This window comes from Macaca nemestrina, chromosome 19 (genome assembly GCF_043159975.1).
Source record: "Macaca nemestrina isolate mMacNem1 chromosome 19, mMacNem.hap1, whole genome shotgun sequence".
In the NCBI taxonomy this organism is placed as follows: domain Eukaryota; kingdom Metazoa; phylum Chordata; class Mammalia; order Primates; family Cercopithecidae; genus Macaca; species Macaca nemestrina.
Window position 1 is genome coordinate 3,164,182 of NC_092143.1, and position 24,151 is coordinate 3,188,332.

The 24,151-nt window shown below is 40.5% G+C and overlaps 1 protein-coding gene and 1 long non-coding RNA gene across 4 annotated transcripts in view; one reads left to right on the forward strand and one right to left on the reverse strand.

Annotated features, from left to right (window-relative positions):
- Positions 1-24,151, reverse strand: part of LOC105489293 (galanin receptor 1) — a 68,591-nt gene that overhangs the window by 42,261 nt on the left and 2,179 nt on the right. The window lies entirely within an intron of this gene.
- LOC112427958 (uncharacterized) lies at positions 1,092-24,058 on the forward strand. 3 transcript variants are annotated; one of them, XR_011617332.1, is made up of 4 exons: positions 1,092-1,250; positions 7,498-7,642; positions 18,968-19,052; positions 23,661-24,058. It is a non-coding gene; the product is annotated as an uncharacterized lncRNA (long non-coding RNA). The 3 variants fall into 3 exon arrangements; XR_011617331.1 differs by lacking the exon at positions 1,092-1,250 and adding an exon at positions 2,308-2,437 and having other exon boundaries at positions 7,479-7,642; XR_011617330.1 differs by lacking the exon at positions 1,092-1,250 and adding an exon at positions 2,308-2,437.

Here is a 24,151-nt window from a genome sequence, read left to right on the forward strand (position 1 = left end):
TAAGCTGTATAATCCAAAGCAATTTTTAAATGACAATAACAATAGTAGTGACTAATCTAACATTAAGTCAGTATTAAATTTGGCTAATAAAAATATGGGTGGTTATTTTTAAAGTGGTAAAGTCACTGGAAGCAATTCATTCCTCCCATGATACTCTAGACCTTAGTGAAAGGAACAGAACCAGAATATGGGGATAAGATGTGTTTCGAAGGCTTCATATACATCACCCGTGGTTTTACTAGCTGCACCCTATGACAAACTCTACTTTTCCAAATACTTGATTGAGAAATAGCTCAAAAATGTTAATATTATTCAAAGTTCTCAGTTTTCATTCTGTGATGCTAGTTTTAGTCCACTAGGTAAAAGATAATATGTCACTAGGAAAAATAGTTTTCAATCAATTTTAAATATTTATGTCAATATTGCCTCTTCTACCATTATTAAAAAGTTAAACTCTTTCAAGTTGAACAGAAATGATTTATTAATAATTCCCAAACTAAATTATACAGTCACAGCCAAATCCCAATAATTATAAGGGATTTCAGCCCTGAAGATAATTACTATATTCTTTTCGTTTCTTTCTGCTCAGTTTATCAGAATCTGCTCTCTAAATCTTCGCCCTTCACTTCTTCTTCACGGGTTTTACAAGCCACAGTTACAGACGCAACAGGAGCATTTCTATTTCAGAACAAATTCCAGTGTAATAACTTAGATGAATAAACAGCATGGTTAATTTTGACATTCAAGATTGTGTGTTTCTAGCAAATAGCTAATTTTTTTAAAACTATTAAAGAATATGCATCTCATTTGCAACCTCTAATAAGTCTCTCCCAAATTGCGATAAAATATGACTTTTAGCAGCACTGGATATGAAGACTGGCAAGTCAAATTAATCTCAGAAATTTGAAGGAAATAAAAATAAGCAGATAAACCTAAAGATTTTATGAAACGGCCTCAAAAAACAGAAACTACCTTAAAAAGGAAGTGCAGTTGGCAGAGCCTGCATAAATCCCAGCCCCTCCTCATGTAAAGAAACAAAGGTAAATCAAACTAGAAACATGGACAGATATTCCCCACAGTACTTTAAAAAAGTACTCCCTCTTCTCACTACTTCTAGCCATTAAACACCATCTTTCTTATTCACTCACAGCAGATTCCAGACTTTCCAAATCTAGAAAATGAATAGGAGCAGATTGAGGCAGAAAGAGAAGGACGTAGTACCCTGAACGTGCACGGCGTAGCCTCCACAGGTAAAGCTCGTGGGTTGGTGAAAATGTTTGAAATAACTTGATAGAAAAGCAAGCTGGGATTTTTAATTGTCAAAATCTTCATAAACTCAAAAGTATGAAAGAAACATAAATTATGGTTAGAATATGATGCATCTCAATAAATCCCATGGGGACAACTTAAGATACATTCAGAAGCAGATTAAAAGCTCTGAGGAACTACGTGGATATGCCAGAAAAAAACATATTATCACAACGGGGATGGAGATAAGGGGCCTAGAGCCTCACTTGCACTGGCCAAGCTCGTCTCAACCTGAGTTTGAGTAAAGAAAAAACAAGTATAATGAGATTGAGAAATTGGCACTCCCTATACATCATCAAACAGTCTCGAAGAAGCAATCCAGTGTAAATGGGTCATCAGAGATCATCAGCTATGTAAAGACAAGGGGGTAATATGGAGGAGAAAGATGAACAAAAACTGACAGAAAAAAAAAAAAACAGAGATAACTCAGGGAACAGAAAGAAAATAATTTTAGTTAACATGCTAAGATATTCAGGAAGATATTACTTTCACAAAATAAAATCAATATGCTCTAAAATGGAATAATCAGAGAACAAAAAGGGTCTTGGAGTCTAAAATGTGCTTAAAACTTTAAAAAAAAAAAAAAAACTAGAGTGAGGGAGGAATCCCAGAATGGAAAAGAAAAAAAAAGGGAAGAATAAGAAAGACAGGAGACATAGCATGAAGGCACCATCTGTGTCATCCCCCAACTGACTAACAGCAGACCTCGGAAGAGAAACAAAGAGATGAAGAAATTGCCAAAAACATAATAGAAGGAGGAGAATCCCTTGAGCCTGGGAGGCTGAGGCTGCCGTGAGCAGAGATGGCGACACTGCACTCCAGCCGGGGCGATGGAGCGAGACCTTGTCTCAAAACAATAATAATAGAAGAGACTTCCTCCACAGATCTAAAGATGAACCGAAGTTTTCAGATTGAAAACATTCACTCCGAGACAACATGAATTTTAAAAGATTCACGTCCAGAAACATTCTGAAGCAATTTGAGACCAGCAAGAGAAAATGGCGGCTTCCGGGGAGAAGACGACGCCTTCGGTGTGTGACCAAGAAAACGACCCGCCTTGACCGCGGTTCCAGCAACACACGGGACTGATCTGAACCTACTCTACGCTCAAACCAGCTATCAATCACAGGTGAGGCTTAAATAAAGACACTTTCAACTACGGAATAATGCAGAAACTGCACACTTTCTTGTAAAACTGAGGATGTTATAAAGGGCTACAGTGAAACATGGATACAGTGCCAAGCTACTGTAAGTTCGATTCTGGACACATTTGAGGATGTGTGAGATATATATTTTTTCTTGTCAATAGAAGAGAGAAAACACAACCAGAAATTTACAGGAGAAAATTAAAACTCTACCATGGCATAACTTCAAACAATTGATGGAAAATATGTTTAAGGGAAAGAATTTGCGTGGTGAATTCTTGGAGCATTGTCTTTTTAGTAACGCAGCTTGCCTACAGACCATTTGTCACTGCTCTTATAATGCGGAGGATAAAAGCATGGAACCTGGACTCTGGCCATTTAGATTCCACCCCAGCTCTGCCCTTTACATCTGAGAGACCTTGAGGAAGTCATTTAAACCCCATTTCCATCAGTTTCTTCATTGGCAAAATGGAGATGAAAATAGCAGTATCTAAGTCATGGTGTTGCTCCACCACCAAAACGTACAAAGACAACATCAAAACGTTCACTCGGCCTCCCTACATAACATTGTATTAATGAAGACTGGCAAGTCCAATTAATCTCAGAAATTTCCCCAAAAAACAATCACTAAAATTGTTTGACAAGTATCCTTTGAGAAAAAATTACATTCATATAGTCCCTTATACATAAATATGTAGCATATATATTTTTTATTTGCATGAATTGGATGATAGCTTATACAAATATGTGGATTTTGCCTCTTTTTCCCTTAGTAATATTTCTTGACCAACAACAAATGGAGCCATACCTTATTATTTTTATCATCTGTATAACTGTTCATTATATGAATTATTATAATTTATTTAACTAATCTACTCTAGTGTCCTGGATATTTAGTTCAATTGTTTGTCCGTATGTCCATACGATATGGGACAAATGACAGATATTTCCAAGGGACATTTGTGGAAATTTTTAAACAATAATGAGGCTAAGATGAAGGTAACAGTCCCACCTTAATAATGTTGATGTGGAATGGACATTGTTTATGACTGTGAAGATACGATCTAAATCATACATAAGCTGTATAATCCAAAGCAATTTTTAAATGACAATAACAATAGTAGTGACTAATCTAACATTGTTGCTATTAAATTTGACCAATAATAATATGGGTGGTTTTTTTTAAAGTGGTAAAAACCACTTTAATTAATTAATTAATTAATTAATTAATTTGACTTGCCAGTCTTCATTAATACAATGTTATGTAGGGAGGCCGAGTGAACGTTTTGATGTTGTCTTTGTACCTTTTGGTGGTGGAGCAACACCATGACTTAGATACTGTTATTTTCATCCCCATTTTGCCAACGAAGAAACTGATGAAAATGGGGTTTATATGACTTCCTCAAGGTCTCTCAGATGTAAAGGGCAGAGCTGGGGTGGAATCTAAATGGCCAGAGTCCAGGTTCCATGCTTTTATTAACATTGTATTAATGTTATGTAGGGAGTATTAGCAAACCTTAGTAACTTAGAAGCAAATGCAATCCTGTGTTATAGCAAAAAATGATTCATTCAAAAATGTTTGTCAAACAAATGCTTATTGATCAACCACAGTAAGTTAGGCTTATTACTGTAATCCAAGAATGGTTTGTTTAATAACTAGAAACAGTTTAATTCATTACATCAATAAAAATAATATAATGACTAAGATTTTTTAAAGGTTGTAGGAAAAATAAATCTCCGTTTCTTATTTTAAAAGACCTAATAACATTCCTTAACATGATAAAGAACATATGTTAGACCAAGAGACATTATACTACATGGCCAAACGCAAGATATTCTCACTGAAATCAGAAATGTACCACAAGCATTATTACCAAACATTATTTTGTGTGTTATTACACAGAAAAATAATAACATAACACAAATTTTCACCATCAAATGCACCAGGAAAGAACAAAACCAAGTTTGTCAATAATATAGATAAATAGGAGCTCTTAACTTGCTAGGAGAGCAAAATGAAGCAAATGTTCTGGAAGTTAAATTGCCAAAATATACCAAAAGTCATAGGATTACTTCTTTTTGGCACAGCAATTACAATTACAGCAATTAATTCTAAGTATAAAAGTCAATGATACACACAAAGATTTATTATTAAGCATGTTTATCTGTTCCTGCCTCAGTTTGCTAAGGATAATGGCTTCCAGCTCCATCAATGTCCCTGCAAAGGACATGATCTTGTTCTTTTAATGGCTGCATAGTATTTCATGGTGTATATGTACCACATTTTCTTTATCCAGTCTATCATTGATGGGCATTTGGGTTCATTCTATGTCTTTGCTATTGTGAATAGTGCTGCAATGAACATACGCATACATGTGTCTTTGTAATGGAACAATTTATACTCCTCTGGGTATATACCCAATAATGAGATTGCTGGGTTGAACAGTATTTCTCTCTTTAGGTCTTTGAGGAATTGCCACATGGTCTTCCACAATGGTTTAACTAATTTACACTCCCACCAACAGTGTATAAGCATTTTTTTTCTCTATAACCTCACCAGCAAATACCACATGTTCTCAAGTATAAGTGAGAGCTAAATGATGAGAACGCATGGACACATAGAGGAGAGCAACACACACTGGGGCCTATCGGAGGGTGGAGGGTGGGAGGAGGGAGAATATCAGGAGAAATAACAAATGAGTACTAGGCTTAACACCTGGGTGATAAAATAATCTGTACAACAAACCCCCATGACACAAGTTCACCTATATAACAAACCCATGCATGTACCCTGAACTTAAAAGTTAAAAAAAAAAAAAAAGAAAGAAAACAACAACAATAAAAACTCTTGCTCTTTAAAAAAAAAAAAAAAACATTGTTTATCAAAGATCTAATTGGTATGGTCAAAATTACAAACTAATCCATTTATTAGCTGTGAATTTTTTAAATAGCAGTTTAATTAAATTGAATATGGTTTAGTCTTTTTAAGATCTGAAAACAATATCCTCAATATTATGTGAAAAAAATAAGACACGAAAGCAAACGAGTAATGAAATTAACAAATAAGAAGGGAATTTTAAGGTGGTATGGGAATTTTAAGGTGGAATTTATAACTTTATACCTATCATGCTGAAAAAATAGAGGTAATAGGAAAATGCAGTTTTCCAGCCTTTATTTATTTGGAAAGAGAGGGAACATATGAGCAAGCCCATTGTAACAAGGAGAAAATGAAATGCTCTGCGCACACTCTGCAAGACGCTAAAACATCAGACAATGTGTCATGCTCACAGGGAACTCACCATTATTTTCTTTTATAATTTAAACTCTTTTGGAGCAAAGAGAAATACAAAAACTTCCTGAAAGACTTCTACAAGATAAAGGTAGGCAAAAATGAGCTCTGGACAAAAAAAGAAGGCAATCAATGAAACAATCCCATTGCCATTAGTAGAATATAGCAAGAAGATAAGAGAAAAGCTATAATACACCGGGAAGGAGAAGAAAACTGTCATTTTTATGCATATGGAGTGATTGTCTAAAGGTTTAGAGGAAAACACTAAACATTTATGAAAATTAAAGAGTTCATAATGTTAGTTCAGCATAACATAAAAAAATAAATGACTTTCCTATGAATTAATCAAAGATTAAGTAGATGCTTCTGGTTTATACAAAGTAAAATAGGCTGTGTAAACAGACAATAGGCAGCAATGAAGACCAAAATTGTAAATACTCTGTAGTAATTCTCCCAAATTTAATCTATAACCTCAACACACATTCAATCAAATTTCATTGCAATTATGGCTCCAAACTTTATCTGAAAGACAACATTGAAGAAAAAAAAGCGGGGGAGATCTAAGAGAATGCTATTAGATGACTCATATGAAATGAACAAATTCCTACAAAAGCAAAAACCACCAAATCTGACTCAGGGAGAAATAGAAAATCTGATTAGGCCTATAACAAAGAGAGAGTAATTAAGTTTATTAGTAATTACATTTAATAATTAAAACTACCCACAAAGAAAATCCCAGTCCTGGATTTTTGAATTCTCCCAAAATATGAAAAAAATAATAACAATTCTTCACAAATTATTTCCAAAATAGAAAAGGAAAAAATCCTGCCAGCTCATTTTATGAGCCCTGTTTGACTCTGTGTGGGAAAGAGTTAACATTTCAGGCCTGACTGCTGTGGTTGGAAAGACCTGCTTACTGGGATGGTTCTTGGCTGGCATCTGGGAACTTGGATATGGGGAGGGTCCCCACCACGATTAACTGACAAAGGTGGTTCACTACACCTAAACTGCTTCTGTGAACAACATGATTTACGCTGAACACCTGCTTCTGAGTCTGGAATTTCAGTCCATGCCAGGCGGAGGCTGCTCCCATTCTCAGCCCTGGTAAAAACCCCAGGCACTGAGTCTCTAAGGACTTCCTGGAGGGTTTGCTAACATGTAGATTGCTGGGCCACCTCCAGAGGCTCTGATTCAGCAGGCTGGGGTTGCGGTGGGGGACGTGGGCACTTCAGCAGATTCGGAATGGGTGTTTCTAGTGTGTTTCAGGGGGATTGTGACGCTGCTAGTCCAGGGACCAAACTTGTAGGGCCAGCTATCAAGGGAGCTATTTTACCTCATTCCTTTTTTAAGAGAGTTAATTTCTTGAATATTCCTTTCCATTTTATTCCATCTGACCACAGCTTACACAATTGAATTCGTTTGTTAAATCTAACTACCACAAAGAAATTCTTAAGAAACAATGACCTAGTAATTATGAAGTTATTTTAATGTTATTTAATATCTAGGATATTAGCCAATATCTAATATGTTCTAACATATTCTAAGTATGACTATATGACTCCACAATTATCCCAAGTGTAATGTTTTTAAGACAACATTTTAATTGTTACAACTGGGATAGGTCAAAGTGTATAATACAATTAATTTTAAATTTCGTTACATACCTTCTAAATGACATTTGCAATATTAAACACATCTGACTCTCTAACAATACTCTAATTCCTTTGACGTCACAGTGCTGTTTGTTCGTGCTAGGTTAGGGGAGGAAAGCTAAATCCAGACACCACCACCCATCTGCTGTGCTGGCAACACGCCTTCTAACCAAAGTAACTAACGCTTCTGCAACAGCTTTGAGAAGTACTACCACTAAAGGGGAATTTTCAGTTTGTCCCCTTCTAAGGTGAGCATATAAATAATCTGAAGATATTTCTACCTCTGATAAATTAAGATTTGTTTCTTCAGCCTTTCCCCATGGTCTAACCCTAATAAATTGTGGCATTGGACTTACCTATAAATCCTTGCAAGGTAATGCCTGCCCAGAAGTAGCTGTAAATAATGCTATCTCAGGGACACTAAAAGCCAACTCCACCATTACAGAGACTGAAGATTTTGTTACAGACCTAATATTTTGTTACAGATGGTCCATGGTAAATATACATAATTGATTAATACACTGTGAATTGGTTTTTAAAAATGATGTGAAAAACATTTTCAAAGAAACTCTGTTTCATTACTTTCAAATATGGCTCTACATTTATTTTCTTGTTTCCAGTTTTATCTCCTTTCTAATTCAATTCCTCCCCCAAGGTAAGAGTGATTTTCCTAAAAACATAAAACATTCTCTTGCATTAAGCCTTCTTGTCCTCAAGATAAAGTTCATCTTAGTCCCCAGGCCTCATCTGTCAGCTTGCCTCCATCAGCCTTCACCCCCAGACATACCCCCCACACACAATGCTGATGCACCATATTTTTCTGTCTGTTTTTCCAACTTGTCATACACTTTTTAACCTTCCGGTGTCCTTGCCTTACTTATTTCCGGTGATCCTTCAAATCTCGGTTTAAAAGACATGACTTCAGGAAGCATTCTCTTAGCCTGGGTCTGGGTTAAGTACTCAAATCATATTATTCCATACCATCTCTACTTCTTCCATCAAAGAACCTAGGACACTGGATTTCCTGCATATTTGTTGAAATGTTCCTCTAGATTGAGAAGTCATTTCCTAACGTATTTACTGCTTTGTTCAGTGTCTAACAGAATATCTGGCACTCTAAGTGCTCATTGACTATATGCTAGATGGATGGATGGATGGATGGATGGATGGATGGATGGATGGATGGATTGGATGGGTGGTGGGTGGATGGATGGTGGATGAATGGATAAATGGATATGTGGATGGATTTGCAGATGAATAAATGGATATGCAGATGGATGGATGGATGGATGGATGGATGGTTGGATGGATGGAATGCATAAATGAATGGGTGGATGGATGGGTGGGTGGTGGGTGGGTGGATGATGGATAAATGGATATGTGGATGGATGTGCAGATAAATAGATGGATATGCAGATGGAGGGATGGATGGATGAATGGATGGATGGAATGCATGGATGGGTGGATGGATAGGTGGGTGGTGGATGGGTGGGTGTACGATAGATGAATGAATAAATGAATATGTGGATGGATTTGCAGAAGAATAAATATGAAGATGGTGGATGGATTGATGGATGGATGAAATTCAAGTATATGAAGAATCTCTAAAATGTTACAGCACCCTACAAAGATCTTACTGAACCTCCTAACAGCTCATGTTCTGGCACACCTGAAACTGATCACTTTTGTAAGACACCTCAGCTGTTCTTTCCAGAGGAACTGGCCAGACCACCTAAGTGCTTTGGTTGTTACTTGCTCACAGGCACTGTGGCTGGGAAGCTGTGTCCTGGGGAAGCCTCTAGTGCTGCTTCTTACTTGTGCAAATATAAATTGAGTTTAGTCAACAACCATTGGTTTGAGAACAGGAAGTAACAGGTTTCTCCATGACCCTCCCACATTATTCACTGTGAAAACCTGGCTGCTAAGGGAAAGGTGGGTACGTTTGTATAGAATAGAAGAAAGAAGCCAATAAATAAATCTCTTACCTCTTTTATTTTTTAATATTAGGCTTACTGAGGTACAATTTTTTTTTTTTTTTTTTTTTTTTTTATTGATACAGAGTCTCGCTTTGTCCCCCAGGCTGGAGTGCAATGGTGTGAACTCGGCTCACCACAACATCTGCCTCTGGAGTTCAAGCGATTATCCTGCCTCAGCCTCCCGAAAAACTGGGATTACAGGCGCCCACCACCATGCCGGGCTAATTTTTGTATTTTTCAGTAGAGATGGGGTTTTGCCATGTTGTCCAGCCTGGTCTTGAACTCCTGACCCCACGTGATCTGCCTGTCTTGGCCTCCCATAGTGCTGGGATTACAGGCATGAGCCAATGCGCCCGGCCATTGAGGTATAATTTGTATGTAGAAAAATTCACCCTTTTTATGGGTAGAGCTGTATAAGCTTTGACCAAAGGATGCAGTTGTGAGACCACCACCATAACCGACATGGGCAATTTCCATCACAGATAAAACCCTTAAATGCACAAACAGCCACTCCCACCAGTTCCAGCTCTTGGCAGGTGCTAATCTGATTTGGATTGTACAGTTTTATCTTTCTAGAATATCATATAAATAGAATCATATAGTATGCAGCCTTTGCACCTAGCTTCCCTCAACATACTGACTTTTTCATCCACGCTGTTGCCTGTGTCCGCAATTCATTCATTTTTATTGCTATGTAGCATCCCACTGTTTACTTTTTATTGCTATGTAGCATCCCACAATTTACCTGTTCACAGGCTGATGGATATTTGAGATATTCTGGTTTGAACTGATTCTAAAAATAGGGACTGTAGACACTTATACATGGGTCTTGGTGTAGATGTATGTTTTTATTTATCTTAGGTAAATACCTAGGAGTGGTATTATGGGGTTAAGCGGTATTCATATGACTAGCTTTATAAGAAACTGCCAAACTCATCCAGAGTGACCGCGCTGTGCTGGATTCTCACCAGTAACAGATGAGGCTTTCAGTCGCTCCATGTCCTCACCAGCACTCTGTACTGGCATTTTTTTTAAGCCATTCTAATTTATGTGTAGTGTTATCTCCTTTTGGTTTGAACTTGAATTTCTCTAATGACTAATGGCTTTGAGCATCTTTTGATGTGTTCATTCACCATTGATACCTTTTATTTGGTGAATTGTCCAAATCTTTGCCGCTATCCCATTTTTTTGTTTGTTTTTGTACTATTTTGCGAAAGTTCTGTATATCTTCTGATTACTGGAGTCTTTTTCCTCACATGCATGTTTTGCAAATGTTTTCTCCCAGTCTATTGTTTATCCTTTTATATCCTTAACAGTGCCTTACAAAGAGCAGAAGTTTTTAAATTCTGATGAAGGTCATTCAACTTACCCAGTGCTTTTCTGTTATAGTTTATGTTTATTAGATCTTATCTAAGAAATACTTGCTTAGCCAAAGGTCACAAAGATTTTCCTACATGTTTTTTTCCTAGAACTTTGAGTCTGCAGCTTTATAGTAAGAATTATGATTTATATCAAGTAAATATTTGTGTATTGTACAAGATATAAGCTGAGGTTCTTTTTTTATATATGCAATCCCAACTGTTCCAGCACCACTTGTTAAAAACTCTTATCTTTTTTGAGTAACCTTGTTACTATTGTCAAATAATCAATATATGTATAGTCTATCCCGGAACCTGTTCTGTTCCATGCATCGTTATGACCTTCCTTCACCAATATCACAATGTCTTCATTAATTAATATTCATTAATACTGAGATCAGTATTAAGAGGCCTCCGATCCTTTCCTTTATCATTTCAGCATTCACAGGTCTTTGCGGAGATCTGTCAGTAGGAAAGTGCACCAGGGCTGCCAGGAGGACCCCACACAGTGACCCAGACACAGCTCAGTGTGAATGAGCCCATGGGGGCTGGTGATGCAGAGCACATGGCCAGCAGTGAAGGCTGCAACCACCACAGCGGGACTGCCATGCTTTGGGCGGAAGGGGAGGTCTGTCAGGGTGAACAGAGGAGGTTTCACCATAGGAAGCCAACAGGAAGCATCACCGTGGCCTGTGTGGGGGACCAGAGCAGCAAGGTATCGAGCACTGAGCTGGGCCCCGAAGACAGGACCACAGCACGGCTGTCCAGACCAGGGCCACCACTGAGTAGCTTAGCCTCCACAGGTCTCCACCTCTGCAAGCCTTTGGAAGCATAACTGACTCCTTTGGACAGTGAAGCTCTTACCTTTCAAAATTAGGAGTAGGCTGGCACGGTGGCTCACGCCTATAATCCTGTCATTTTGAGAGGCTGAGGCAGGCAGATCACCTGAGGTCGGGAGTTCGAGATCAGCCTGACCAACATGGAGAAACCCTGTCTCCACTAAAAACACAAAATTAGCCAGGCATGGTGGCGTATGCCTGTAGTCCCAGCTACTTGGGAGGCTGAGGCAGGAGATTCGCTTGAACCCATGAGGCAGAGGTTGCGGTGAGCCAAGGTTGTGACATTGCACTCCAGCCTGGGCAACAAGAGTGAAACTCCATCTGAAAAAAATATAAATATAAATATAAATGTAAATAAATAATAATGAGGAGTAAAATGGAGCTCCAAGAGGAAAACCACTTGGACTTTCTCATACTTTGAGTTGGTAAGTGCTCACAAAATTATTTTTTTCTTTTTCTTTTTTTTTTTTTGAGACAGAGTCTCGCTCTGTCGCCCAGGCTGGAGTGCAGTGGCCGGATCTCAGCTCACTGCAAGCTCCGCCTCCCGGGTTCACGCCATTCTCTGGCCTCAGCCTCCCAAGTAGCTGGGACTACAGGCGCCCGCCACCTCGCCCGGCTAGTTTTTTTTGTATTTCTTAATAGAGACGGGGTTTCACCGTGTTAGCCAGGATGGTCTCGATCGTCAGGAAAATTATTTTTTTCATGTGGCTATATTTGTACCAGAGTCTAAGTGTTAGATCAAATTCTACAAAAGTGTAATTTCTGTGGCTTAAAAATGTTTGAATATTGGCAAATTCAAATGGTTTGAATTAATAAATCATATTGGTTCTCATTTATTCACTTTGAAATCACCTATCTTGCCGCAGATTCACAATATCTTACTACATATGGTGCCTGCTTGGGAAGATTTCTCTCTTTTATCTTTCTAATTTTGCAGTCTGTCTTCTTCCCACTCCTTAATGAAGGCTGTCTTAATATTTCAGGATATTTAACATACATATACTACTCATACATACTAAATGTCAAAACAGGCCTCTTGCTAATGTTCTTTGTGATAGTAGCTTTTCATTTTCTTCTGACTGGATTCGCTATTTTCTTATGCTCATCATTCTGATCTATAAAGTAACTTGGATGATGTTCATTTCGGTAAATGAGAACTTTTGAACAATCACAACAAAAATCCTAATTTGTATCCCTAAGAAATTCTTTGATCTTTCTGTATCCCCTTTAAAAACTTTACAGCATTTGGCCAGGAGTTAAGAGGACATTGAGATTCATTAAAAATTTACATTTTTTTCTTTCTTACAACATATTACTAGGATAGGATTTAAACTAATGAGCCAAACGTAATAAGCAAGAAGCAAGAAAACGGCACCAAGGAACCAGCTCATTTACAAGCTGCCTGGAGAGCTGACTATAACTAAATAAACTTAAAGCTTTTCTTGAAGTTCTCTGGCAAATATATTGAGGCCAACTGGCAAATACATTGACCTGAATTTTTATTTTCTCTATTAAGAGAAACTGTGTTTCCATAGGGAAGGAAGACAGATAAGTGCAGAGGGTGGAATAAAGGCAGCAGAACATAGGGTACACCCTAGGTGGGGCGCACACGAGGTGCAGCTGCCCCTGAAAGTCCACAGCAAGAAGGCAGAGAGAGCACAGCACAGCTGTCTGTCACCCACGTGGGAACAGTGCAACACGTGTGCACTCTGGAATCAGACACACCTGCTTCTTTCTTTTCCAACACAATACTGAACCTCACCAAGCTTGGGTTTCTTCATCTGTAAACTGCAGATGAGAATAGAACCAAAAATCATGGGATGGTTATAAGAACTAAATGTGGGATAACACGTAAAATGCTCAGCACATCAGGGTGAGAGAGGGAAGAATGCTGATGGCAGGGCTGCAGGTCTGGGCAACAATGGAGAATCGTGCAAGGGAATTGCGGAACTCAGGGAAGACGTTTAACCAGTCTGCTACTCCACTAATTCATTGATGGGGGAAAAAAAGCAGATTATGTTATTAGAAAATGACATCAGTCAGTCCATAAGAGAAGTTGTATTAATCTGATTTCACACTGCTGATAAAGACATACCCAAGACTGGGCAATGTACAAAAGAAAGAGGTTTATTGGACTTACAGTTCCACATGGCTGGGGAGGCCTCACAATCATAGTGGAAGGTGAAAGGCACATCTCACATGGTGGCAGACAGAGAGAACTTACGCAGAGAAACTCCTGTTTCTAAAACCATCAGATCTCATGAGACCCATTCACTATCACAGGAACAGCACAGAAGAGACCCGCCCCCAAGAGTCAATCATCTCCCAGTGGGTCCCTCCCACAACATGTGGGAATTATGGGAACTACAACACAGGAACAGCACAGGAGAGACCCGCCCCCAAGAGTCAATCATGTCCCAATGGGTCCCCCCCACAACATGTGGGAAATATGGAAACTACAAGATGAGATTTGGGTGGGGACAAAGAGCCAAACCATATCAGAAGTCCAATGCAAAAATCAAATGTGAACTTGGAATTGGAGAGACCGCTGTATGCACAAACTTCCCTTTAGCAGCATCACGTGGGAAAGGCAAAGGAGAACAGAAACCAATCTTATTCCCTTTATGAGCAGATCTCATTTTGTTTGAGGATAATTAAGGAAAAAAGGTCTTCTATTCATCCTTTGGAAACTACTTCCCACAGTGGCCCTTGGACCCATACCAGCTTTCTAGAAAACTCAACCAAATCTGTTTTGTAAACATAATTCGATAAGCAATTCTACTTATGAGAATTTTATCTTACAGATAAATGGGCACATATACAAAATTTTAAAGGTGCATATATAGCCATTGCAGCAAAAGGATTGTAAACAATTTTCTAATCAAAAATGGGCTGAGGTAAAATTACATAGTTCAGTAAAGGTCTATACATTCTATGCAGTTACAAAGAAAATGAAGACACTCTATCTGTCCTGATATACTAATAGCTCCAAAATATATTAAGTAAAATAGCATAAGAAGAAGCATATGATCAGTGGAATAGCACTGCGATTCCAGAAATAAATTCATACCTTTGATTTTTAACAAAAATGCCAAGATAATTCGATGAGAAGAAAATAGTCTTTTCAACAAATGGTGCTGGGACAACAGGATATCCACATGGAAAAAAAAAATGAAATTGGAACCTCACCTCACAGCATATAAAAACTTAACTTAAAATGGGTCTAAGACTCAAATGTAAAAATAAAACTGGCTGGGCACGGTGGCTCACACCTGTAATCCCAGCACTTTGGTATGCCAAGGTGGGCGGATCACCTGAGGTCAGGAGTTCGAAACCAGCCTGACTAACATAGAGAAACCCTGTCTCTACTAAAAATACAAAATTAGCCAGGCATGGTGGTGCATGCCTGTAATCCCAGCTACTTGGGAGGCTGAGGTAGGAGAATCACTTGAACCCAAGAGGCAGAGGTTGAGGTAAGCTAAGATCACGCCATTGCAGTCCAGTCTGGGCAACAAGAACAAAACCCCATCTCAAAATACATAAATAAATAAAATTTAAAAACAAATAAATAAAACTATACAAATATTAGCAGAAAACAAAGGGATAAATAAGTCTTGATCTTGTATTAGTCAATGGTTTCTTAGAAATGACAACAAAGGAAAAAATTAGATAAACTTAACTTTATCAAGATTAAAAACACTTTTGCGCTTTAAAGGATAACACCAAGAAAGTGAAAAAGAACTCACTTAATGGGAGAAAATATCTGCAAATTGTATGTCTGATAAACACCAAGTATGGAGAATAAAGAATTCCTACAAATTAACAGTAATACGACACCACAATTTTTAAAATAGGGAAAAGTTATAAATAGGCATTTCTTCAAAGAAAATACACAAGAAGCCAATAATGGCATAAAAAGAAGCTCAATGTCATTAGCCATCAGGGAACCGCAAATCAAAACCACAGTGAGGCACCACTTCACGCTCTTGGATGGCTACATTCAAAAAGGCAGAGAGTAAGTGTTGACAAAGATGTGGAGGAACTGAACCCTTCATACGCTGTGGTCAGAAGGGAAAATGGTGCAGCCATTTTGGAAGAGAGTTTCACAGTTTTCCAAACTGTTTTGGTGATTCAAGTTTAATTCAAAAGGTTAAATACAGAGTTTCCACATGACCCAGCAATTCTACTCTTATGTATATTGAGAATTGAAAACATATGTCCAAACAAAACCTATACATTAATATTTATACCAGCATTATTCAAAATACCCCAAAATGGAAATCACTAAGTAGCTATTAACTGATGAAGGCATCAACAAAATGTTGTATACTTATAAAATGGAGTATTGTTTGGCAATAAAGGGAAATGAAGCACTGAAACATGCAACATAATGAACTGAAAGCACAAAACACCACATACAGAATGATTTTGTTTACATAAAAATGTCTAGAATAAGCCAATCCAGAGAGACAGAAAGATGATTATTGGTTGCCAGAGGGTGGGCAAGGGGGGTTGAAGAGAGAAGCCTCAGATACACAGTTTCTTTCAGGGATAGTGAAAATGTCCTGGAAATGGGTAGTGGTGATGGTTGCACAACTCTGTGAATAAACTAAACACTACTGAATTGTAACCTTTAAAAGGGTGAATTTTATGTTTTGTCAACTATACCTCAAAACAGCTGTTATAAAAAACTGACGGGGCTGGGCATGGTGGCTCACGCCTATAATCCCAGCCCTTTGGGAGGCCCAGGTGGGTGGATTACCTGAGGTCAGGAGTTCGAGACCAACCTGGCCAACATGGTGAAACCCCATCTCTACAAAAAATACAAAAATTAGCCAGGTGTGGTGGCGCATGCCTGTAGTCCCACTACTCAGGTGGCTGAGGCAGAAGAATCACTTGAACCTGGGAGGCGGAGGTTGCAGTGAGCCGAGATTGTGCCAGTGCACTCCAGCCTGAGTGACGGAGTGAGACTCCATCTCAACAACAACAATGACAACAACAACAAAAAAAACCTGATGGAACATAAAATAATAAATAATATTTTAAGTTAAAATATTAATTAGTAAAGAAATGTAATCGGATATTAGGATATGAAAAGTGTAAGCAAGCTAAATATTCATCTTTCATATAAAAGAATTAATAAGTATTGTCTGAAGCTGCAGATTAAAAAAAAAAGTTATAAATGTATTAGCTAGAGTTCTGCAGGTTCCTGCCAATAGAATTGAAAATAGAAAGAGCTCGAAGCAACGGCCTCTGGTTACCAGTAGGTTGTTGAGGAGGCGTGGCGTGACTATGACTCTCTGTTCCCAAGTGCATGTTTATTTTTACCAAGTATTTTAATTTTAATACTTTTAAATAGTTACAATAGAATGAAGTAGAACTGTAATAACAGCTTACAAAGATTTCCAAAAAATATGTTAAGAAACCAAGTTGCAGAAGAGAGCACACAATTTGATGCCTTGAATTTTTTAAAAAGGAGGAAAAAGAAATTATTACATAACTATCTTTGTGTATGTCTGGGAAGTGTCTGGAAATACAAGAAATCATCACAGCAACTAACCTGAAAAGTTCGACATGCAGGAGTGAGGCTCGCCGAGCAGGAGGCCTTGTTCTCTTGCAGCCTCCGGACTGTTTTCAACCATGACATTTACCTTTATGGCACTTTCACACTTAAATAGACAATGGGAACAACTCCTTTTTACGTATTTGAAAATTAGTCTGACTTTCTATTGCCTTTCAAATACTAATCTTCCAATTAGTTTGGAGGACAAACTTGAAAAGAAAGACAGATGATTGAATCTTTTTTTTTTTTTTTTTTTTTTTTGAGATGATGTCTCGCTCTGTCTCCCAGGCTGGAGTGGCGTGATCTCAGCTCACTGCAACCTCCACCTCCTGGGTTCAAGCAATTCTTGTGTCTCAGTCTCTTGAGTAGCTGGGACTACAGGTGCATGCCACCACCCCCAGCTAATTTTTTTATTTTTAGTAGAGACAGGGTTTTGCCATGTTGGCCAGGCTGGTCTCCAACTCCTGACCTCAAACAATCTGCCCACCTCAGCCTCCCAAAGCGATGGGATTACAGGCATCAGCCACCACGCCCAGCCTTTCAATCTTTGTAGAAGTCATATGTGAGGACAGAGGACATCAACGTGACTGTTGATTAAACTTGAGGTCTTGGAACCTTTCCTCATGGTTTTCCCATCAGCAAGGTACCAAGAATTTGAGTAAACCAAATAATGAGGACTAAGAAAAGTAGAGCAAGACGCTGAGGCAAACAATTAATGACTGGGCCAAGCCAACAGACAGTCATAAGAAAATATGGTCCCTGAGAGAAGGAAACAAACAGCAAATAAGCCATACAGTGAGGTGGAGAAAAGAAACTCTGGCTAGATTTTTATATGGATGTTAAAGGCCTCCTGGCCTCCCTCCCTCCTTCCTTTCTTTCTTTCTTTCCTTCCTTCCTTTCTTTCTCTTTCTTTCTCTCTCTCTCTTTCTCCTTCCTTCCTTCTTTCCTTCTTTCTTCCTTTTCTTTCTTTCTTTCTTTCCTTGAAATGGAGTCTCGCTCTGTCACCCAGACTGGAGTGCAGTGGCACAATCTTGGCTCACTGCAACCTCTGCCGCCCAGGTTCAAGCAATTCTCCTGCCTTAGCCTTCCAAATAGCTGGGATTATAGGTGTCTGCCACCATGTCCGGCTAATTTTGTATCTATAGTAGAGACGGGGTTTCGCCATGTTGTCCAGGCTGGTCTCAAACTCCTGACCTCAGGTGATTCACCCACCTCAGCCTTCCAAAGTGCTGGGATTACAGACATGAGCCACCACACCCGGCCAAACATATAAATTTCTTAATGAAGGGCTTCGAAATTTCTACTACCAGCTTGACTGAAGAGCCCAGATCTATTAAGAATGTCTTTTAATGGCCACTTGATGGCACCATAGTTAAAATGCAGGCACAGTCACTGGCCCCTGTAGTATCACAACTATTCCAGAGCTGTTACAGAGGCAGCAGCCCCATGAATTCAGATACAGCTCGACAGAAAGGTACAAGGACAGAAAACCTTTTTCAGGCCCTCCAAAATAATTGTGTACCTTGGCCTTTGCTTGCTAAAAGATCAAGCAATATTCCCTGACATTCCCAGGAAGGAAGGAAAGAAGGAAGGGAAGATTGCTCCATCCAGAAGAATTTTGTCTAGCTACCGTAATTAGATTTTTATTCACAAGCAGCTAGTAGAGAATCACAATGGAATGCACTTAAATTAGGTTAAAAAGGGATCTTTGAAATGTCATTTGCAAAATTAGTTTGTGATATACAATATTCTCCTGGCCCAAGGTTAAGTAGATTTGGGGAAATAGATTTCAAAGCAATTTCCCATTCGAGGTTTTTCATTCTTCTCCTCCCCTCAGAGTCTCCATTTGGGCCTGAAGTCCAGAACGTTCACCTCTTCTTTGTTTCAATATGGAGGCTTCCACAAAGACCAAATCCTAGAAGGTACCACCACAGCAAAGCAGGCCGTGACTTCCAGCTGTAACCTGCAGACAGCCAGGTCCCCCTTCCGTGGAGGGTCCTTGATCCCAGAGATAAATGTTTCCTTTGGTTTGTGAGTTTTTGTTTTTACCAATTTCCTCCTCTTATCCTGTGATCCAAAGTGCAAGTAAGGAAAATGTGCGTTGTTCAAAGTTACCCAAATGAGTACTTTTGTGTGTTGAGGACGGGAAATGAAAGAGCTTGTGAATGTGATGATTAAATGTATACTGCAGTAACCCACATGGCACAGCAACAGACCAACTTCCAATCAAGCGACCTGGCGAGGATAAACCTGAAGCTCAGTACATCTGTCTGTGCTCTGTTGAACTAATGTCAGGAGGCTGCAGCCAGATGCCAAGGGCTATAGGCCTCTGAGTTACATGAAGATGGCGTAGAGATGGTGCAAGCTGTCAACAAAAAAGGCCTCTGGTGAGTAGGAGAGCACACCCTCTTCCATTTCAATCTGGTGGAGAGAAGCGCCCAGCAGTCCTGCTCCCCGGAGAATGCCTCCTCACTGCCTGGGAGGGAGAGCCCATCACAGACCAGCGGTCCCTCCAGACACCAGTGAGTGGGATTTAAATGACTTCTATATTCAACATGTATTTAGGAAGAGACTTCCAGTCCCATCACAGGTAGCTGCCCTCTTCCTCCTCGGTCCTGTGTCTCACCACCAAGAATCCCAGACACAGCACAGCCAACAGGTGCAAGAACAGCCTGCAGGGTGTGAAGAACAAGGCAGGGTGCCCAGGGAGCCGGGCTCCAGGGAGGATGTGGACCTGAGCTCCTGGGCTTCCTACCACCCCTCATGGATTCCACATGGCTCTGCAGAAGCTCCAACCCTGGGGCCACCGCCAGACACACACGAAAGGAGCTCCAGGAAAACCATGCATGCGCCCCCATCCCCCAGCCAGAGGACCACGAACAGAGGAAACCCCTGCAGCAAGACTCATCAGACATACACACAGCCCATCCCCGGGCTAAATCTTAGCAGGGCCGATGAGGGGTGGACCTTCCACCTCACCACTTCCACTCCTTCCAGGGCCTGGGGCTGCACCGAGCACCAACTGGCTCCATCCCACCCCCCGCACACGCAGGCGGCACCCTGACCTATCCGGGGCAATGACAGTGGGTCCATTGTGGAGCTGAGCCCACTCCACCCCACCCGGCAGCAACAACCCTGAGCAAAGCAGTGTGACGTGGGGCTTCTCTCTGCCCTGTGCCCTCCCTGGCAAGCCCCTCACCATGAGAAGGGATACGGGGTAGGGGGCAGGTTGAGTCCACTTTTTCCCCTCAGTATCAACTGGACTGAGGAGGGAGCCCCCTCCCCGCATGGCATCACTAAGCCTAAAGCCAGCAGTGGGAGGCAGGCAGTGGCACCGGCTTCCCCACAGCCTCCCTGGAGTCAGCAGGGCCCAAGGGAGCTGAGTGTAGCTGAAGCCCCACACCCACCTGAAGATACTAGAAGGGCCAGGGAAGGTCATCATCACCCCACGTGCCTGCAGCCACTCAGCACCGTCAGGGCTCTGCTGCGACTGTAGTGCTGCCCAGACACAGCAGCCCAGCGGAGAGCACCTGCTGCCGACGAAGACTCCAGCAGCTTTGGAGTCTCATAAGATACCCTAAATGTCCCGGCTCCTATCCAAAGTCACTCAAAATACCAAGAACTAGGACAATCACAACTGGAAGGAGAAATAAACCAGTGGATGACAACACGGAGATGAGTCAGAGGCTGTCATTAGCTGAGCAGGATCTTCACATAACCATCATAAATATACTTCAGCGAGCACGAATTCCCAGGGAATAAATGGAAAATTAGAACCTTTTAGCAAAAGAATAAAGAAAAACCAAATGAGCGCGTGTGCGGTGGCTCATGCCTGTAATCCCAGCAATTTGGGAGGTCAAGGAGGGTAAGCACGCGTCTCAAATACCAAGAGAAAAGGAGAGTCAACACAAAGTCTATGGCAGGGAAAACGTCCCTCATGGACGAGTATAAATAGAGACACTCTCGGGTGAAGGAGCACTTAGAGAATCTGCCACCAGCAGGTTACTCAAAGCACGGCTGGAGGAAGTTTCCTAAACAGAAGGGAAATTACAAAAGAAGCAATATTGGAATATTAGGAAAAAAGCGAGAACAACAGCAAAAGTAAAAAATATGGGTAAATAAACAGACTCCTTCTCCTCTTGAGTTTTCTAAATTATATTCCATGGTTGGAAGCAAAAATGACAACGCTGTCTGATGTTCTCAATGTACATGAAGAAAGTATTAAAGGTGATAATTACATTATAGACTATAACATAATATTGTAAACTGTAATATAATATGGGGGAGGGAAAGTATGAAGAGAGAGTTTAGGTGACCACATTGTATTAGAACTAACAAAATATCCGCACCTCTAGACCATGTAGGATGTGTATAAATAATGAAATACCTACAGCTACCATTTTAAAAAACTAAAAAAAGGGATAAACCCCAAAACACTAGATAAATCAACATGGAATTCTTTTAAAAAAAAGTTCAAGTACAGAAAAGCCAAGAAAAACAAAATAAAGACACTCTAAACAGTGTTTTTATACTTCAGTAAGGACACTGAAAACCACCAACCGCTGGGCACAGGGGCTCCCGCCTGGAATCCCAGCACTTTGGGAGGCCAAAATGGGAGGATCACTCAAGCCCAGGAGTTCAAGACCAGCCTGGGCAACACAGTGAAAACCCGCCTCTTTCTAAAAATAGTAATAATGTAAGAAGAATAGCCAGTGACTGCAGAAGCAAGGGCTGTCTTTGGTCGGCATCTCTCCGGTGTGTTTCTCTCGGGACATAGTCTGCTGAACGCATGGACTTGGAGTTCACCGGACCCCTGTGAATTTTCAGTCATTCTCTGCATGTGTCTGAGCACGTGCCCCGACCTGGAGCACCCTGGGCACTCAGCCAGTGTGGTCCTGACCTCACAAAGCCTTTGGGTTCAGGCCAGAGAGAAAATATGCTATCGATAATTCAGGGCTTCTAAATTTGCTGCCAGCTGAGATTTCTGACATTCCCGCCACGTGAGGGCTTCATCCTGAGCCCTGTGGAGTGCCCGGGGTGGAGATGGGCGGTGTACCCCGTTTTACAGAGAAGGATCAAGAGAATCACGAGTATCTTCCGAGGTCACACAGCATACAGCAGTGCGTGTACTTCCACCCAGAGCTTTTACCTCTCAAGAGTTTTCTAGAAAAATCTTAATTATTACACGGTTTCCAAGGCAGGACTGAAAATAAACCTAGGGCTGCTCATTTTTACTATTTCACAAATGGTATTGTTTTATTTCTCACTTTTCAGCTTTAATATTTCCCAAAGAACTGGGGGACATTTTCTGGTGGCAAAAACGATGCTCACTTACATCACCAAGCCTGTCGGTCTACGCAGGTTTTGTCCCACGCGGACCAGCTATCACCACAGATCATCTCAACAAACAGCAATACTTAGGAGCATTCAGCTCATCTAGTTTTGCCAAGCTGATTTTTCTTTTTTATAAAAATGTTAGAGAGGGAGGGATAAATCACAAAGAAGGCCATACCATGGCCACTTCCATCCATCTGCTCACACCCCTCCCCCTGCCTGCCTGGTCCTTCCTGCCAGCAGCATCCAAAAGTGTCCCGGGCAAAGCCCCTGTGGCTCTTTCCTGTCGCTCTGAACCCAGAGGTGGAAAAGCTCTGGACGCCTCTGGGCCTGAGCTCACCAGAGTGAATTCTTCCTCCCTCTCGCCCACAACCCATTCAACAGATGCTCTGAGCACCCAGCGGAAACATTCAATGCCAACTCGACTGTACTTCTCCCAGCAGGGCCCTTGGCTATGGGGGAGGCAAAGGTACCCAAGATCTCTGGTGGTCCTGGGACAGCTTGTGCAGGCTGAATGGGATGAATCAGCGACAGAACTGTATCCTCCCCCAAGCTACAGGGCTAAAAGGGATAGACAAGCCAACTGTTTTTCTACACAGAACTCAACTGAATTATTAACTTTGTAAGACGTTTTCTAGCTCATCTCCATGTTTTCAGGTTATATATGTTAACAGATTGAATTATGCTATCATTACTTTACTTCTTCATATCAGTGAAGCAAAAAGAAACACACAGAAAAAAATATGAGTGGTGGCTGCAAGTCTCGTTTAAAACACTAAAAACATGAAACAAATTTGCAATGATGAAAAGAAAAAGTACCATCAAACAGTTAGCAAAGGCTACTGCTTACTTTTTCGACATATATTTTCCATTCTCACCTTTGCCTTTGATCAAAGAATTCTTTATAGTATTTATTGAAGCTTGAGATGAACCGTCACCTATAGGAAAAGGAGACACTGCCTCAACATCAGGACGCATGGAGAAGCTGCTGAACCACCTCCGATTCTCCCTGTTTGTTGTTCTAGTTAACATGGAAGGGAGACGGGCATGTAAATATTGTGAGACAGTCTCATTAAATACTCACACACAACATTTACATGTACGTGATGTAGAGGATGAATTCTCTACGTGGGTGTCCTTGATAACCCTAGTATTGCCCTTTCAGGAAACCTCTTAGTAATTAATTTCTTCCACAGGTACTTGGTGCACATGGCTCTGGGCAGACCTTATGAGGCTTGACGCGAATAGACCGTCACCCAGAGAGGTCACTCTGCAGACACAGGATTTTGTCTTACTCACTGTGGACTCTTCACAATCTAGACCAATGTCACCTGGTAGAGATGTCATAGAACTTTGCATTATCCAACACAGTATCTACTAGTCCCAGGAGGGTACTGAATACTTGAAATGTGGCCAGTGTGAGTGAGGAACTGAGTTTTTTAACTTCATTTCGCTTTCACTGAATTTCAATAGCCAACCGTGGCTGGTGGACAACACAGACATGCCTGATACAAGCAGAAATTCAACAAGTATTTGTTGTTAAAAGAGTGAGCAGCCTCTCCCCTATGGAGCTCGTGATATGGGGAGAGATAGATATTGGTCAAATAATGACAAAATAAATCTGTAATTACAAATTATAACTTGGCTACTGAAAAGTGCATGATGGCCAAATGCGTTGTCTCACGTC